Source organism: Vigna unguiculata, chromosome 10 (genome assembly GCF_037176805.1).
Source record: "Vigna unguiculata cultivar grain cowpea cultivar isolate G323 ecotype 2 chromosome 10, ASM3717680v1, whole genome shotgun sequence".
NCBI lineage: Eukaryota > Viridiplantae > Streptophyta > Magnoliopsida > Fabales > Fabaceae > Vigna > Vigna unguiculata.
Genome location: NC_140801.1, coordinates 20595016 through 20612826, shown reverse-complemented (window position 1 = coordinate 20612826; position 17811 = coordinate 20595016). Strand labels below are relative to the sequence as shown.

The 17811-nt window shown below is 44.0% G+C and overlaps 1 long non-coding RNA gene across 1 annotated transcript; it reads right to left on the bottom strand.

Annotated features, from left to right (window-relative positions):
• Positions 1 to 15111: 15111 nt before the first annotated feature.
• Positions 15112 to 16517, bottom strand: LOC146882324 (uncharacterized). Its single transcript, XR_014985299.1, has 2 exons — positions 16410 to 16517; positions 15112 to 15840 (listed from the first exon to the last, which is right to left on the bottom strand). It is a non-coding gene; the product is annotated as an uncharacterized LOC146882324 (long non-coding RNA).
• Positions 16518 to 17811: the final 1294 nt, after the last annotated feature.

Genomic DNA, 17811 nt, shown 5'->3' with positions numbered 1-17811 from the left:
TGAAATTCTTGGTGCACGAAAGTTTTGAATTGGATGGAGTTTTTCACTTGGCCAAGTTGGTTGGTGCACCACGACTAGATAGCTTGGTTCCAAAATTTGTCAAATTTAAGACCTTGGCCAAACTGAATGAAATTTGGTGGGGAGGTTCCTGATATTGTTTAGTAGTGGACTGGAAAAAATGAGGTCGAAATTCGTAGTCTACATGTGCTTTTCTATTTTCCCCAATTTTACACATACCCGCTAAGTAAAAAATATAAACAAAATAGTTCCCCTTCTAGAAAAATTATGAAATTTGGTGAACAAGGAGATACTATTTTTCTAAGAATTACTGCAAAAAATGGCATCAAATTACGAACTGTAGCTCGAGATATGGACTTATATCTGCTCAAAAAAAGTGTATCTACTTGTAAAAATTTGCCTTTTGCATATAACCTCTTATAGGGGGGGAGTGCTCCTTGAGCCGGCCAGCTCCACACTGGCTGGTTTTAAAGGGAGCTTGATGAGGCCTCCCCCCTCACGTGCTGCGTGCGTTAGCATGTTTCTCATGGCACAATTAGCCTCTTCGTAGTTGTTGAGCTTTTTTAAACCAACACACGGTCGTCACTGATCGTTGGTCAGGTCGGCAGCTAGTCCCTCGGATATTGTGGAAAATTATTTTCATGCCTAGCGAAGCTTGACTCTGCGTCACTTGATGTTTCCATTTGCTTTCTTTCCCATGGTAGGTGGGGGGTGGACCACAGCATAGGTAGATGGCTTGGTGGGGAGTTTCGTGAAAAAATGAAATTCGTGGTTTTTGAGATGTGAGGGTTGGAAAGGCCTACAAATGTACCCAAATGAGTACTGTGAAAGTCTTGGTGCACAAAAGTTTTGAGTTCGGAGGGTTTTGCACATGGCCAAGGTTGGCGGTGTACCACGATATAGGAAGATGGCTTGGTGGGGAGTTTTGTGAAAAAATGAAATTCGTGGGTTTTGAGATGTGAGGGTCGGAAAGGCCTACAAATGTCCCCAAATGAGTACTGTGAAAGTCTTGGTGCACGAAAGTTTTGAGTTCGGAGGATTTTGCACATGGCCAAGGTAGGCGGTGCACCACGTCATAGCAATATGGCTTGGTGGGGAGTTTTCGGAAAAAATGAAATTCGTGGTTTTTGAGATGTGAGGGTTGGAAACGCCTACAAATGTCCCCAAATGAGTACTGTAGAAGTCTTGGTGCACGAAAGTTTTGAATTGGATGGAGTTTGCACTTGGCCAAGTTGGTCGGTGCACCGCGACTAGATAGATGGCTTGGTGGGGAGTTTTGTGAAAAAATGAAATTCGTGGTTTTTGAGATGTGAGGGTTAGAAAAGCCTACAAATGTCCCCAAATGAGTACTATAAAAGTCTTGGTGCACGAAAGTTTTGTATTGGATGGAGTTTGCACTTGGCCAAGTTGGTCGGTGCATAGTGGCATAGCCATATGACTTGGGGGGAGTTTGTGAAAAAATGAAATTCGTGGTTTTTGAGATGTGAGGCTGGGAAGGGCCTACAAATGTCCCCAAATGAATACCATGAAATTTTTGGTGCACGAAAGTTTTGGGTTCGGAAGGGTTTGCACATGGCCAAAGTTGGCGGTGCACCACGATATAGCTAGATTGCTTGGTTGGGAGTGTTTTGAAAAAATGAAATTCGTGGTTTTTGAGATGTGAGGGTTGGAAAGGCCTTCAAATGTCCCCAAATGAATACCATTAAATTCTTGGTGCACGAAAGTTTTGAGTTCGGAGGGTTTTGCACATGGGCAAGGTTGGCGGTGCACCACGGCATAGCTAGATGGCTTGGTGGGGAGTTTTGTGAAAAAAATAAAATTCGTGATTTTTGAGATGTGAGGGTTGGAAAGGCCTACAAATGTCCCGAAATGAATACCATGAAATTCTAGGTGCACGAAAGTTTTGCGTTCGGAGGGGTTTGCACATGGCCAAAGTTGGCGGTGCACCACGACATAACTAGATTGCTTGGTGGGGAGTTTTCTGAAAAAATGAAATTCGTGGTTTTTGAGATGTGAGGTTTGGAAAGGCCTACAAATGTCCCCAAATGAAATCCATTAAAGTCTTGGTGCACGAAAGTTTTGAGTTCGGAGGATTTTGCACATGGCCAAGGTAGGCGGTGCACCACGTCATAGCAATATGGCTTGGTGGGGAGTTTTGTGAAAAAATGAAATTCGTAGTTTTTGAGATGTGAGGGTTGGAAAGGCCTTCAAATGTCCCCAAATGAGTACTGTGAAAGTCTTGGTGCACGAAAGTTTTGAGTTCGGAGGGTTTTGCACATGGCCAAGGTTGGCGGTGCACCACGGTGTAGGTAGATGGCTTGGTGGGGAGTTTTGTGAAAAAATGAAATTCGTGGTTTTTGAGATGTGAGGGTTAGAAAGGCCTACAAATATCCGCAAATGAATACCATGAAAATCTTGGTGCACGAAAGTTTTGAGTTCAGATCGTTGGCGGTGCACCACAGCATAGGTAGATGGCTTGGTGAGGAGTTTTGTGAAAAAATGAAATTCGTGATTTTTGAGATGCGAGGGTTGGAAAGGCCTACAAATGTCCCCAAATGAATACCATGAAATTCTTGGTGCACGAAAGTTTTGGGTTCGGAGGGGTTTCCACATGGCAAAAGTTGGCGGTGCACCACGCCATTAGCTAGATTGCTTGTTGGGGAGTTTTGTGAAAAAATGAAATTCGTGGTTTTTGAGATGTGTGGGTTGGAAAGGACTACAAATGTCTCCAAATGAGTACCGTAAAAGTCTTGGTGCACGAAAGTTTTAAATTGGATGGAGTTGACACTTGGCCAAGTTGGTGGGTGCACCATGGCATAGCTAGATGGCTTGGTGGGGAGTTTTGTGAAAAAATGAAATTCGTGGTTTTTGAGATGTGAGGGTTGGAAAGGTCTACAAATGTCCCCAAATGAATACCATGAAAATCTGGGTGCACGAAAGTTTTGAATTCGGAGGGTTTTGCACATGGCCAAGGTTGGCGGTGCACCACAGCAGAGGTGGCTTGGTGGGGAGTTTTGTGAAAAAATGAAATTCGTGATTTTTGAGATGTGAGGGTTGGAAAGGCCTACAAATGTCCCCAAATGAATACCATGAAATTCTTGGTGCACGTAAGTTTTGAATTGGATGGAGGTTGGACTTGGCCAAGTTGGTCGGTTCACCGCGGCATAGCTAGATGGCTTGGTGGGGAGTTTTGTGAAAAAATGAAATTCGTGGAGGGTTGGAAAGGCCTACAAATGTCCCCAAATGAATACCATGAAATTCTTGGTGCACAAAAGTTTTGAGTTCGGAGGGGTTTGCACATGGCAGAGGTTGTAGGTGCACCACGGCATAGTTAGATTGCTTGGTGGGGAGTTTTGTCAAAAAATTAAATTCTTGGTTTTTAAGATGTGAGGGTTGGAAAGGCCTACAAATGTCCCCAAATGAATACCATGAAAATCTTGGTGCACGAATGTTTTGTATTCGGAGGGTTGTGCACATGGCCAAGGTTGGCAGTGCACCACGGCAAAGGTAGATGGCTTGGTGGGGAGTTTTGTGAAAAAATAAAATTCGTGGTTTTTGAGATATGAGGGTTGGAAATGCCTAAATATGTCCCCAAATGAGTACTGTAAAAGTCTTGGTGCACGAACTTTTGAATTGGATGGAGGTTGCACTTGCCCAAGTTTGTCGGTGCACCGCGGCACAACTAGATGGCTTGGTGGGGAGTTTTGTGAAAAAATGAAATTCGTTGTTTTTGAGACGTGATGGTTGGAAAGGCCTACAAATGTCTCCAAATGAATACCATGAAGTTCTTGGTGCACGAAAGTTTTGAGTTCGGAGGGGTTTGCACACGGCCAAGGTTGTCGGTGCACCACGGCATAGCTAGACTGCTTGGTGGGGAGTTTTGTGAAAAAATGAAATTTGTGGCTTTTGAGATGAGAGGGTTGGAAAGGCCAATGAATGTCCCCAAATGAATACCATGAAAATCTTGGTGCACGAAAGTTTTGAGTTCAGAGGGTTGTGCACATGGCAACCGTTGGCGGTGCAACACGGCATAGGTAGATGGCTTGGTGGGGAGTTTTGTGAAAAAATGAAATTCGTGATTTTTGAGACGTGATGGTTGGAAAGGCCTACAAATGTCCCCAAATGAATACCATGAAATTCTTGGTGCACGAAAGTTTTGAGTTCAGAGGGGTTTCACATAGTCAAGGTTGTCGGTGCACCACGACATAGCTAGACCGCTTGGTGGGGAGTTTTGTGACAAAATGAAATTTGTGGTTTTTGAGATGTGAGGGTTGGAAAGGCCTACAAATGTCCCCAAATGAATACCATGAAATTCTTGGTGCACGAAAGTTTTGAGTTCGGAGGGTTGTGCACATGGCCAAGGTTGGCGGTGCACCACGGCATAGGTAGATGGCCTAGTGGGGAGTTTTGTGAAAAAATGAAATTCGTGGTTCTTGTGATGTGAGGGTTGGAAAGGCCTACAAATTTCCCTTAATGAATACCATGAAATTCTTGGTGCACGAAAGTTTTCAGTTCGGAGGGGTTTGCAGATGGCCAACGTTGTCGGTGCACCACGGCATACCTGGATTGCTTGGTGCCAAGTTTTGTGAAAAAATGAAATTCGTGGTATTTAAGATGTGAGAGTTGGAAAGGCCTACAAATATCCCCAAATGAATACCATGAAAATCTTGGTGCACGAATGTTTTGTATTCGGAGGGTTGTGCACATGGCCAAGGTTGGCGGTGCACCACGGCATATGTAGATGGCTTGGTGGGGAGTTTTGTGAAAAAATGAAATTCGTGGTTTTTGAGATGTGAGGGTTGGAAAGGCCTACAAATGTCCCCAAATGAGTACTGTAAAAGTCTTGGTGCACGTAAGTTTTGAATTGGATGGAGGTTGGACTTGGCCAAGTTGGTCGGTGCACCGAGGCACAGCTAGATGGCTTGGTGGGGAGTTTTGTGAAAAAATGAAATTCATGGAGGGTTGGAAAGGCCTACAAATGTCCCCAAATGAATACCATGAAATTCTTGGTGCACGAAAATTTTGAGTTCGGAGGGGTTTGCACATGGCAGAATTTGTAGGTGCACCACGGCATAGCTAGATTGCTTGGTGGGGAGTTTTGTCAAAAAATTAAATTCGTGGTTTTTAAGATGTGAGGGTTGGAAAGGCCTACAAATGTCCCCAAATGAATACCATGAAAATCTTGGTGCACAAATGTTTTGTATTCGGAGGGTTGTGCACATGGCCAAGGTTGGCGGTGCACCACGGCAAAGGTAGATGGCTTGGTGGGGAGTTTTGTGAAAAAATGAAATTCGTGGTTTTTGAGATATGAGGGTTGGAAAGTCCTAAATATGTCCCTAAATGAGTACTGTAAAAGTCTTGGTGCACGAACTTTTGAATTGGATGGAGTTTGCACTTGCCCAAGTTGGTCGGTGCACCGAGGCACAGCTAGATGGCTTGGTGGGGAGTTTTGTGAAAAAATGAAATTCGTGGTTTTTGAGACGTGATGGTTGGAAAGGCCTACAAATGTCTCCAAATGAATACCATGAAGTTCTTGGCGCACGAAAGTTTTGAGTTCGGAGGGGTTTGCACATGGCCAAGGTTGTCGGTGCACCACGGCATAGCTAGACTGCTTGGTGGGGAGTTTTGTGAAAAAATGAAATTTGTGGTTTTTGAGATGAGAGGGTTGGAAAGGCCAAAGAATGTCCCCAAATGAATACCATGAAAATCTTGGTGCACGAAAGTTTTGATTTCGGAGGGTTGTGCACATGGCTAACGTTGGCGGTGCACCACGGCATAGGTAGATGGCTTGGTGGGGAGTTTTGTGAAAAAATGAAATCCGTGGTTCTTGCGATGTGAGGGTTGGAAAGGCCTACAAATGTCCCCCAATGAGTAATGTAAAAGTCTTGGTGCACAAAAGTTTTGATTTAAATGGAGTTTGGACTAGGACAAGTTGGTCGGTGCACCACGGCATAGCTAGGTGGCTTGGTGGGGAGTTTTGTGAAAAAATGAAAGTCGTGGAGGGTTGGAAAGGCCTACAAATGTCCCCAAATGAATACCATGAAATTCTTGGTGCACGAAAGTTTTCAATTCGGAGGGGTTTGCACATGGCCAAGGTTCTCGGTGCACCACGGCATAGCTAGATTGCTTGGTGTGGGAGTTTTGTGAAAAAATAAAATTCGTGGTTTTTGAGATGTGAGGGTTGGAAAGGCCTACAAATGTCCGCAAATGAGTACTGTAAAAGTCTTGGTGAACGAAAGTTTTGAATTGGATGGAGTTTGCACTTGGCCAAGTTGGTCGGTGCACCGCGGCATAGCTAGATGGCTTGGTGGGGAGTTTTGTGAAAAAATGAAATTCGTGATTTTTGAGACGTGATGGTTGGAAAGGCGTACAAATGTCCCCAAATGAATACCATGAAATTCTTGGTGCACGAAAGTTTTGAGTTCAGAGGGGTTTGCACATAGTCAAGGTTGTTGGTGCACCACAACATAGCTAGACCGCTTGGTGGGGAGTTTTGTGACAAAATGAAATTTGTGGTTTTTGAGATGTGAGGGTTGGAAAGGCCTACAAATGTCCCCAAATGAATACCATGAAATTCTTGGTGCACGAAAGTTTTGAGTTTGGAGGGTTGTGCACATGGCCAAGGTTGGCGGTGCACCACGGCATAGGTAGATGGCCTAGTGGGGAGTGTTGTGAAAAAATGAAATTCGTGGTTCTTGTGATGTGAGGGTTGGAAAGGCCTACAAATTTCCCCTAATGAATACCATGAAATTCTTGGTGCACGAAAGTTTTCAGTTCGGAGGGGTTTGCACATGGCCAACGTTGTCGGTGCACCACGGCATAGCTGGATTGCTTGGTAGGAAGTTTTGTTAAAAAATGAAATTCGTGGTATTTGAGATGTGAGGGTTGGAAAGGCCTACAAATGTCCCCAACTGAATACCATTAAATTCTTGGTGCACGAATGTTTTGAGTTCGGAGGGTTTTGCACATGGCCAAGGTTGGCGGTGCACCACAGCATAGCTAGATGGCTTGGTGGGGAGTTTTCTGAAAAAATGAAATTCGTGATTTTTGAGATGTGCGGGTTGGAAAGGTCTACAAATGTCCCCAAATGAATACCATGAAAATCTTGGTGCATGAAAGTTTTGAATTCGGAGGGCTTTGCACATGGCCTAGGTTGTCGGTGCACCACGGCATAGCTAGATTGCTTGGTGGGGAGTTTTGTGAAAAAATGAAATTCGTGGTTTTTGAGATGTGAGGGTTGGAAAGGCCTACAAATGTCCCCAAATGAAAACCATGAAAATCTTGGTGCACGAATGTTTTGTATTCGGAGGGTTGTGCACATGGCCAAGGTTGGCGGTGCACCACGGCAAAGGTAGATTGCTTGGTGGGGAGTTTTGTGAAAAAATGAAATTCTTGGTTTTTGAGATATGAGGGTTGGAAAGGCCTACAAATGTCCCCAAATGAGTACTGTAAAAGTCTTGGTGCACGAACTTTTGAATTGGATGGAGTTTGCACTTGGCCAAGTTGGTTGGTGCACCGTAGCACAGCTAGATCGCTTGGTGGGGAGTTTTGTGAAAAAATGAAATTCGTGGTTCTTGCTATGTGAGGGTTGGAAGGTCCTACAAATGTCCCCAAATAAGTACTGTAAAAGTCTTGGTGCACGAAAGTTTTGAATTGGATGGAGTTTGCACTTGGCCAAGTTGGTCGGTGCACCTCGGCAAAGCTAGATGGCTTGGTGGGACGTTTTGTGAAAAAATGAAATTCGTGGTTTTTGAGATGTGAGGATTGGAAAGGCCTACAAATGTCCCCAAATGAATACCATGAAATTCTTGGTGCACGAAAGTTTTGAGTTCGGAGGGGTTTGCACATGGCCAAGGTTATCGGAGCACCACGACATAGCTAGATTGCTTGGTGGGGAGTTTTGTGAAAAAATGAAATTCGTGGTTTTTGAGATGTGAGGGTTGGAAAGGCCTACAAATGTCCCCAAATGAATACCATGAAAATCTTGGTGCACGAATGTTTTGTATTCGGAAGGTTGTACACATGGCCAAGGTTGGCGGTGCACCACGGCATAGGTAGATGGCTTGGTGGGGAGTTTTGTGAAAAAATGAAATTCGTGGTTTTTGAGATGTGAGGGTTGGAAAGGCCTACAAATGTCCCCAAATGAGTACTGTAAAAGTCTTGGTGCATGTAAGTTTTGAATTAGATGGAGGTTGGACTTGGCCAAGTTGGTCGGTGCACCGCGGCATAGCTAGATGGCTTGGTGGGAGGTTTTGTGAAAAAATGAAATTCATGGTTTTTGAGACGTGATGGTTGGAAGGGCCTACAAATGTCCCCAAATGAATACCATGAAATTCTTGGTGCACGAAAGTTTTGAGTTCAGAGGGGTTTACACATGGCCAAGGTTGTCGGTGCACCACAGCATAGCTAGATTGCTTGGTGTGGGAGTTTTGTGAAAAAATAAAATTCGTGGTTTTTCAGATGTGAGGGTTGGAAAGGCCTACAAATGTCCCCAAATGAGTACTGTAAAAGTCTTGGTGCACGAAAGTTTTGAATTGGATGGAGTTTGCACTTGGCCAAGTTGGTCGGTGCACCGCGGCATAACTAGATGGCTTGGTGGGAAGTTTTGTGAAAAAATGAAATCCGTGGTTCTTGCGATGTGAGGGTTGGAAAGGCCTACAAATGTCCCCCAATGAGTACTGTAAAAGTCTTGGTGCACCAAAGTTTTGAATTGGATGGAGTTTTGACTTGGCCAAGTTGATCGGTGCACCGTGGCATAGCTAGATGTCTTGGTGGGGAGTTCTGTGAAAAAATGAAATTCGTGGAGGGTTGGAAAGGCCTACAAATGTCCCCAAATGAATACCATGAAATTCTTGGTGCACGAAAGTTTTGAGTTCGGAGGGGTTTGCACATGGCCAAGGTTGTCGGTGCACCACGGCATAGCTAGACTGCTTGGTGGGAGTTTTGTGAAAAAATGAAATTTGTGGTTTTTGAGATGAGAGGGTTGGAAAGGCCAAAGAATGTCCCCAAATGAATACCATGAAAATCTTGGTGCACGAAAGTTTTGAGTTCGGAGGGTTGTGCACATGGCCAACGTTGGCGGTGCAACACGGCATAGGTAGATGGCTTGGTGGGGAGTTTTGTGAAAAAATGAAATTCATGATTTTTGAGACGTGATGGTTGGAAAGGCCTACAAATGTCCCCAAATGAATACCATGAAATTCTTGGTGCACGAAAGTTTTGAGTTCAGAGGGGTTTCACATAGTCAAGTTGGTCGGTGCACCGCGGCATAGGTAGAATGCTTCGTGGGAGGTTTTGTGAAAAAATGAAATTCGTGGTTTTTGAGACGTGATGGTTTGAAAGGCCTACTAATGTCCCCAAATGAATACCATGAAATTCTTGGTGCACGAAAGTTTTGAGTTCGGAGGCGTTTGCACATGGCCAAGGTTGTCGGTGCACCACGGCATAGCTAGATTACTATTGCTTGGTGTGGGAGTTTTGTGAAAAAATGAAGTTCGTGGTTTTTGAGATGTGAGGGTTGGAAAGGCCTACAAATGTCCCCAAATGAGTACTGTAAAACTCTTAGTGCACGAAAGTTTTGAATTGGATGGAGTTTGCACTTGGCCAAGTTGGCCGGTGCACCGCGGCATAGCTAGATGGCTTGGTGGGGAGTTTTGTGAAAAAATGAAATCCGTGGTTCTTGGGTTGTGAGGATTGGAAAGGCCTACAAATGTCCCCCAATGAGTACTGTAAAAGTCTTGGTGCACAAAAGTTTTGAATTGGATGGAGTTTTGACTTGGCCAAGTTGATCGGTGCACCGTGGCATAGCTAGATTTCTTGGTGGGGAGTTCTGTGAAAAAATGAAATTCGTGGAGGGTTGGAAAGGCCTACGAATGTCCCCAAATGAATACCATGAAATTCTTGGTGCACGAAACTTTTGAGTTCGGAGGGGTTTGCACATGGCCAAGGTTGTCGGTGCACCACGGCATAACTAGAATGCTTGGTGTGGGAGTTTTGTGGAAATATAAAATTCGTGGTTTTTGAGATGTGAGGGTTGGAAAGGCCTACAAATGTCCCCAAATGAATACCATGAAAATCTTGGTGCACGAAAGTTTTCAGTTCGGAGGGTTGTGCACATGGCCAACGTTGGCGGTGCACCACGACATAGGTAGATGGCTTAGTGGGGAGTTTTGTGAAAAAATGAAATTCGTGGTTCTTGCGATGTGAGGCTTGGAAAGGCCTACAAATGTCCCCTAATGAATACCATGAAATTCTTGGTGCACGAAAGTTTTGAGTTCGGAGGGGTTTGCACATGGCCAACGTTGTTGGTGCACCACGGCATAGCTAGATTGCTTGGTGGGAAGTTTTGTGAAAAAATGAAATTCGTGGTTTTTGAGATGTGAGGGTTGGAAAGGCCTACAAAACTCCCCAACTGAATACAATTAAATTCTTGGTGCACGAAATTTTTGAGTTCGGAGGGTTTTGCACATGGCCAAGGTTGGCGGTGCACCACAGCATAGCTAGATGGCTTGGTGGGGAGTTTTGTGAAAAAATGAAATTCGTGATTTTTGAGATGTAAGGGTTGGAAAGGTCTGCAAATGTCTCCAAATGAATACCATGAAAATCTTGGTGCACGAAAGTTTTGTGTTCGGAGGGTTGTACACATGGCCAAGGTTGGCGGTGCACCACAACATAGGTAGTTGGCTTGGTGGGGAGTTTTGTGAAAAAATGAAATTCGTGGTTTTTGAGATGTGAGGGTTGGAAAGGCCTACAAATGTCCCCAAATGAGTACTGTAAAAGTCTTGGTGCATGTAAGTTTTGAATTAGATGGAGGTTGGACTTGGCCAAGTTGGTCGGTGCACCGCGGCATAGCTAGATGGCTTGGTGGGAGGTTTTGTGAAAAAATGAAATTCATGGTTTTTGAGACGTGATGGTTGGAAGGGCCTACAAATGTCCCCAAATGAATACCATGAAATTCTTGGTGCACGAAAGTTTTGAGTTCGGAGGGGTTTGCACATGGCCAACGTTGTCGGTGCACCACGGCATAGCTAGATTGCTTGGTGGGAAGTTTTGTGAAAAAATGAAATTCGTGGTTTTTGAGATGTGAGGGTTGGAAAGGCCTACAAAACTCCCCAACTGAATACAATTAAATTCTTGGTGCACGAAATTTTTGAGTTCGGAGGGTTTTGCACATGGCCAAGGTTGGCGGTGCACCACAGCATAGCTAGATGGCTTGGTGGGGAGTTTTGTGAAAAAATGAAATTCGTGATTTTTGAGATGTAAGGGTTGGAAAGGTCTGCAAATGTCTCCAAATGAATACCATGAAAATCTTGGTGCACGAAAGTTTTGTGTTCGGAGGGTTGTACACATGGCCAAGGTTGGCGGTGCACCACAACATACGTAGTTGGCTTGGTGGGGAGTTTTGTGAAAAAATGAAATTTGTGGTTCTTGCGATGTGAGGGTTGGAAAGGCCTACAAATGTCCCCTAATGAATACCATGAAATTCTTGGTGCACGAAAGTTTTGAGTTCGAAGGGGTTTGCACATGGCCAACGTTGTCGGTGCACCACGGCTTAGCTGGATTGCTTGGTGGGAAGTTTTGTGAAAAAATGAAATTCGTGGTTTTTGAGATGTGAGGGTTGGAAAGGCCTACAAATGTCCCCAACTGAATACAATTAAATTCTTGGTGCACGAAAGTTTTGAGTTCGGAGGGTTTTGCACATGGCCAAGGTTGGCGGTGCACCACAGCATAGCTAGATGGCTTGGTGGGGAGTTTTGTGAAAAAATGAAATTCGTGATTTTTGAGATGTGAGGGTTGGAAAGGTCTACAAATGTCCCCAAATGAATACAATTAAAATCTTGGTGCACGAAAGTTTTGTGTTCGGAGGGTTGTGCACATGGCCAAGGTTGGCGGTGCACCACGGCATAGTTAGATGGTTGGGTGGGGAGTTTTGTGAAAAAATGAAATTCGTGATTTTTGAGTTGTGAGGGTTGGAAAGGTCTACAAATGTCCCCGAAGGCCAACACAATAGGATCAGAATTCTGTGGTGTTATCCCATGCGAATGTATCCAGAGCGTAGACTTGCTTTGAACACTCTAATTTCTTCAAAGTAACAGCACCGGAGGCACGACCCGGCCAGTTAAGGCCAGGAGCGCATCGTTGGCAGAAGGGACGAGCAAACCAATTAAGGCCCCGCTAGAACTCCGAATACTACGGACTCTTAGGTTGTTGGAAACAAGGGAAGGCCCCGCTAGAACTCCGAATACTACGGACTCTTGGGTTGTTGGAAGCAAGGGGAGGTCCCGCTAGAACTCGGAATAGTACGGACTCTTGGGTTGTTAGAAGCAATAGGAGGCCCCGCTATAACTCCGAATACTACGGACTCTTGGGTTGTTGGAAGTAAGGGGAGGCCCCGCTAGAACTCCGAATACTACAGACTCTTGGGTTGTTGGCAATGACAACTTGGGGGGATGATGCTAGAAAGGAGTGAACTAGGCCAAACTGCGAACAAGGCAACTTGGGGGGATGATGCTGGAAAAGAGTGAACCAGGCCAAACTGCGAACAAGGCAACTTGGGGGGATAATGCTGGAAAAGAGTGAACTAGACCGAACTGCGAACAAGGCAACTTGGGGGGATGATGCTGGAAAAGAGTGAACTAGGTCAAACTACGAACAAGGCAACTTGGGGGGATGATGCTGGAAAAGAGTGAACTAGGCCGAACTGCGCCCAAGGCAACTTGGGGGGATGACACTGGAAAAGAGTGAACTTGGCCAAACTGCGAAGAAGGAAACTTTGAGGAAAGCTGGAAACGAGGGAGACTTAGCCGAACTGCGAAGAAGGCAGGCTTTTGGGAAGTTGGAAACGACTGAAGCGAATACTGAACTCCAAATACGACCGACCTTTGGGTTGCCGGCTTCCTGGGAAGCGATATGAAACTCCAAATACGACCGACTCTTGGGTTGTTGGAAACAATGGGAGGCCACGCGAGAACTCCGAATACTATGGACTCTTGGGTTGTTGGACGCAAGGGGAGGCCCCGATAGAACTCCGAATACTACGAACTCTTGGGTGGTTCGAAGCAAGGGGAGGTCCCGCTAGAACTCCGAATACTACGGACTCTTGGGTTGTTGGAAGCAAGGGAGGCCCCGCTAGAACTCCGAATACTACGGACTCTTGGATTGTTGGAAGCAAGGGGAGGCCCCGCTAGAACTCCGAATACTACGGACTCTTGGGTTGTTGGAAGCAAGGGGAGGCCCCGCTAGAACTCTGAATACTACGGACTTTTGGGTTGTTGGCAACGACAACTTGGGGGGATGATGCTGGAAAAGAGTGAACTAGGCCAAATTGCGAACAAGGCAACTTGGGGGGGATGATGCTGGAAAAGAGTGAACTAAGCCAAATTGCGAACAAGGCAACTTGGGAGGATGATGCTGGAAAAGAGTGAAGTAGACCAAACTACGAACAAGGAAACTTGGGGGGATGATGTGGGAAAAGAGTGAACTAGGCCGAACTGCGAACAAGGCAACTTAGGAGGATGACGCTGGAATATTTGCAGTTAAATCCCTCTCCTTTGACCAGTTTTTGACCAGAGTTGAATATTTGACCAGAGTTAACTATTTGACCAGGTTTGACCAGTTTGAACTACAGAATTGATGCCACGTGTCATCCTGTCATTGCATAGTCAAACTGGTCAAACCTGGTCAAACCTGGTCAAACAGTCAACTCTGGTCAAATATTCAACTCTGGTCAAAAACTGGTCAAAGGAGAGGGATTTAACTACAAATATTGATATTTTTGGATGTCTATGCAAAATTGGACTACAGAATTGAAAATTGGCTATTTAGAAAATTAATACAAATATTATTTGGTGATAATTTATAAGATATCTTTAAATAATTAATTTATTTAATTATATCATAAATTATTAACCAACTATATTTGTTAAATAGTCTATATCTCTCCAAATATCTTTGAATATTTATCTTTATCTTTATTTTAGAAGATATTTGAGAGGTTTTAGCAACAGAAAAGCCCAGTCCAATTCCTATATAAAGAGACCAAGGGAGAAGCAGAAAAACAAGCTCGGCACTTCGGAATTTAGGAACCCTTAGGGGGACCTAATTTCTTTCTCTCTCTTCTTCTCTCTATTCTTCTTTTTATTTTGGATTCCATGGATTGCTAAACTTTTTGGGTTGATTCCATTGTAATTTCATTATGGATTCTGAGATTAGAATGAATTAATTTCTTTGTTCTTTTTATTATTGTTGAGGTTTTAATTCATCTATGTCTTTTATCTTTGAATCACGTAAAAAGTAATGATTTTAAATCTATATGAATGTTGATCATATGAGTTCGAGGGTTTTTAAATTTAATTGAGACTTTACTTTGATTTTATTTAGAAACTTTCATATGATTAAATGAGTTTTTACAAATAATTGAGACTTTACTTTGGTTAAAGGTATTTACTCTAACTACAATTATTTGAGACTTTACTTTGATTAATTAAGCTTTTTATTTGGTGAGGAGATAAAAGACTAGACATGATTAGGCATAGTAAATTTGATTGAGACTGTACTTTGGTTGAATTTACTATGGATAATCTAAAAGTTCTCACTTTTAATTAAGACTGTACTTTGGTTAAAAGTGAGAACGCCAACAAATTAATTGAGACTTTACATTGATTAATTTGTAAATCGATAACAATAATTAATTGAGCAATAATCTTTAGATAACTGATGATGAATCTATTTTGAAAAAGCAATGGAATCAATCTATTTTCTTTACTATTGTTTTTATTTCTTTTTATCTTTTAAATTTTATTTCTATCTTTGTTTATCTTAATCCCCTATATTTTTTATTTTATTTGACTAACCGTTTTGTATAGATTTTATAAGAACTAACTTGTTAAAAATCAATTTTGTGTTCGTTGGGAGACGACTTTGGGTTACTTTACCCCTTCTATTTTCTTGACTACTATCTTAGCAATACTGAAGTTGCTGTAGTTTAGTAGTATTAATTTGAACGCATCAACGACAACGTTATAAGTAGGCCACTATCCTACCATCGAAAGTTGATAGGGCAGAAATTTGAATGATGTGTCGCTGGCACAAAGGCCGTGCGATCCGACGAGTTATCATGAATCATCAAAGCAACAGGCAGAGCCTGCGTCGACCTTTTATCTAATAAATGCATCCCTTCTAGAAGTCGGGGTTTGTTGCACGTATTAGCTCTAGAATTACTACGGTTATCCGAGTAGATGATACCATCTAACAAACTATAACTGATTTAATGAGCCATTCGCAGTTTTACACTCTCAATTAGTTCATACTTACACATGCATGGCTTAATCTTTGAGACAAGCATATGACTACTGGCAGGATCAACCAGGTAGCATTCGTAGCTGACAACCAAGCACAAACCACACCACTAGCATGAAGGGCAAGGTGTCATTTGTCATACAAATTCAATGGCATCCCATTCTTTCCGACCTCGCACTTGACACAGGTGATCAGACCCAACTTCCACACCACCCACGGGGGCAAAGATATATGTCCAACGTGACTTGCAGAACATCTCTCTTTTCCAACGTCATCCCTCCAAGTTGCCTTCTTCACAGTTCGGCTAAGCTTCGCTCTTTTCCAACTTCATCCCCGCAAGTTGCCTTCACGCAGTTTGGCCAAGTTCACTCTTTTCCAGCGTCATCCTCCTAAGTTGCCTTGTTCGCAGTTCGGCCTAGTTCACTCTTTTCCAACATCATCCCCCCAAGTTTCCTTGTTCGTAGTTCGGTCTAGTTCACTCTTTTCTAGCATCATCCCCCCAAGTTGCCTTGTTCGCAGTTTGGCCTAGTTCACTCTTTTCCAGCATCATCCCCCAAGTTGCCTTGTTCGCAATTTGGCCTAGTTCACTCTTTTCCAGCATCATCCCCCTAAGTTGTCGTTGCCAACAACCCAAGAGTCCGTAGTATTCGGAGTTCTAGTGGGGCCTCCCCTTGCTTCCAACAACCCAAGAGTCCGTAGTATTCGGAGTTCTAGCGAGGCCTCCCCTTGCTTCCAACAACCCAAGAGTCCGTAGTATTCGGAGTTCTAGCGGGACCTCCCCTTGCTTCGAACCACCCAAGAGTCCGTAGTATTCGGTGTTCTATCGGGGCCTCCCCTTGCGTCCAACAACCCAAGAGTCCATAGTATTCAGAGTTCTCGCGTGGCCTCCCATTGTTTCCAACAACCCAAGAGTCAGTCGTATTTGGAGTTTCATATCGCTTCCCAGGAAGCCGACAACCCAAAGGTCGGTCGTATTTGGAGTTCAGTATTCGCTTCTGTCGGTTCCAACTTCCCAAAAGCCTGCCTTCTTCGTAGTTCGGCTAAGTCTCCCTCGTTTCCAACTTTCCTCTAAGTTTCCTTCTTCGCAGTTTGGCCAAGTTCACTCTTTTCCAGTGTCATCCCCCCAAGTTGCCTTGGGCGCAGTTCGGCCTAGTTCACTCTTTTCCAGCATCATCGCCCCAAGTTGCCTTGTTCGTAGTTCGACCTAGGAGTAAAAGGCATAAAACAAGTGTACCTATGTACCTTTGGTCTCCTTTGTTTTTAGCACACTTTGGCTACATTTTGGAGACATATGAGACACATTCTTTGCCTCCTTTTGTGCAAGAACGAAATTAGCCTTGCACACACCATAGTTAGCTCTTTTGTCTCTCATTTTTTGTAACCTTATTTGACCTAGTTTCTAGAAGCTAGGGTTAAGTTTTTGTAGAGACATCCTTAGGTATCTTTTATTTGCTTAGAGGCCCCTAAACTCATCTATATAAGGGGTGCTCCTAGACATGTAAAAGGGTTGAACATTTTGAAGTAAAAACACTCTTGTGTCTCAACCATTTGTGAGAGTTTCCTCCCTTGGGAGTGAAACTTTTAAGCCTTATCTTGCATAGCAAGTGGCGGCACACATCCACTCATCTTCAAGGTTGCCATGGCTTCTAGCCTAGCCTTGTAGTGGCGTGCTTCTCACATTTTTACCATTTCTTTCCTTTCCATTTTATGTTTTCTTCTTCCTTTAATTGTTCTTGGTTTTTTATGGTTTATGTGCTTTCCATTTCCTTTTTGTTTTGAATCAATCCATCATCTTCTTCTCTTGAGCTTTGTGAAAGGAACCTTCACATCTAGATAGCATGCTATCTTAATGTCTAGTGGGGATTTCACTTAGTTTTCTTAATCAACTCACACCATATTCATTAATCTTAAAAAGGAACAAGATAATCCTTCATCATTAGTAGGCTGGAAAGCTGGGGACCCTGCGACATCAGATGTTTCCTTGGCCTTTCCCTTTTGAGTGGGATCGGCTTCAATCTTTTGCCTTAGGCCAGAATTCTCTTATCGCAAGGCTTCCATCTCATCAGCACTACGCTTCTTCAAGTCAGCCAACTCCTGTTGCATCTTGGCATGACCGTCTAGGATGGCGGACTGGTCCGAGGTGATGTTTGCACGTCCGGGATGTTTGTGCTGGGCAAGGTGGCGGCGGGGGTGGGAGCCGTAGTATTTACTGGGAGGGTGGAGTGGAAGTGAGTAGGATGGGTTGAGAGGATGGGAGTTTGTTGGGTGCTGGTGAAGGTGTGTGGGGTAGGATTGTACTCGCTTTCCTCTTCAGTAGGCTGGAAAGCTGGGGACCCTACGGCATCAGATGTTTCCATGGCCTTTCCCTTTTGACTGGGATCGGCTTCAATCTTTGGCCTTAGGCGAGAATTCTCTTGTTGTAGTGCTTCCATCTCATCAGCACTGCACTTCTTCAAGTCAGCAAGCTCCTATTGCATCTTGGCTTGATCGTCTAGG